An 876-nucleotide genomic window follows, 5' to 3' on the forward strand; every position below is an offset into this window, starting at 1 on the left:
AGATCAGCCTGGCCAACATGGTGAAACCCCATCCCTACTAAAAATACGAAAATTAGCTGGGTATGGTGGCACACGCCTCTAATCCCAGCTACTCAGGAGGCTGAGACAGGAGAATCGCTTGAACCTGGGAGGTGGAGTTTTCAGTGAGCTGAGATTGTGCCACTGCACTCCAGCCTGGGCAACAGAGTGAGACTTTGACTCAAAAAAACAAACAAACAAACAAAAAAAACTGGTGGCCCTGTCACCAGAAATATGTAAGATGTAGTTTATAATTCCCTGTCTAGGGTTTTATAGCTCAAAACCAAGTACTGAACAGAGCTTGGCCTAAATTAATGGTTTTCAAACTTGGTTCCATGGTATCCTGGGGGTTTCTTATAATTCTCAGGGGGTTCCATGGAGATTCATATTCAGGGGATCATTTTTCATCACTGCTGTGACCATGGCAACTCCATTCTTATCTGTTCACAGATTAAGACTCTGCAGAAGGTTTTGTTTGAGGAAAGGCTTTTACTGCTGAAAACTAACAGTAGGACATTCTACGGAATACCTGACCAGTACTCCTTGAAACTTCAGTCATGAAAAACAAGGAGAGACTGAGAAACTCTCAAGAACCAGAGGAGACCAAGGAGACACAAACACCAAATGCAATGTGATATCCTGGATGGAATGCCGGAACGGAAAAGGGACCTTAGGAGAAAAATTCGTGAAATCCGAATAAAGTCTGGAGTTTAGTTCACAGTAAAGCACCAGTGTTGACATCTTCATTTTGGCAAATGTTCCATGATGATGTAGGATGTTAACATTAAGGGAACTGGATAAGGGATATATGGGAACTTTCTGTACTTTCTTTTCAACTTTTCTGTAAATCTAGAATTA

This window comes from Symphalangus syndactylus, chromosome 20 (genome assembly GCF_028878055.3).
Source record: "Symphalangus syndactylus isolate Jambi chromosome 20, NHGRI_mSymSyn1-v2.1_pri, whole genome shotgun sequence".
NCBI classification, from domain to species: domain Eukaryota; kingdom Metazoa; phylum Chordata; class Mammalia; order Primates; family Hylobatidae; genus Symphalangus; species Symphalangus syndactylus.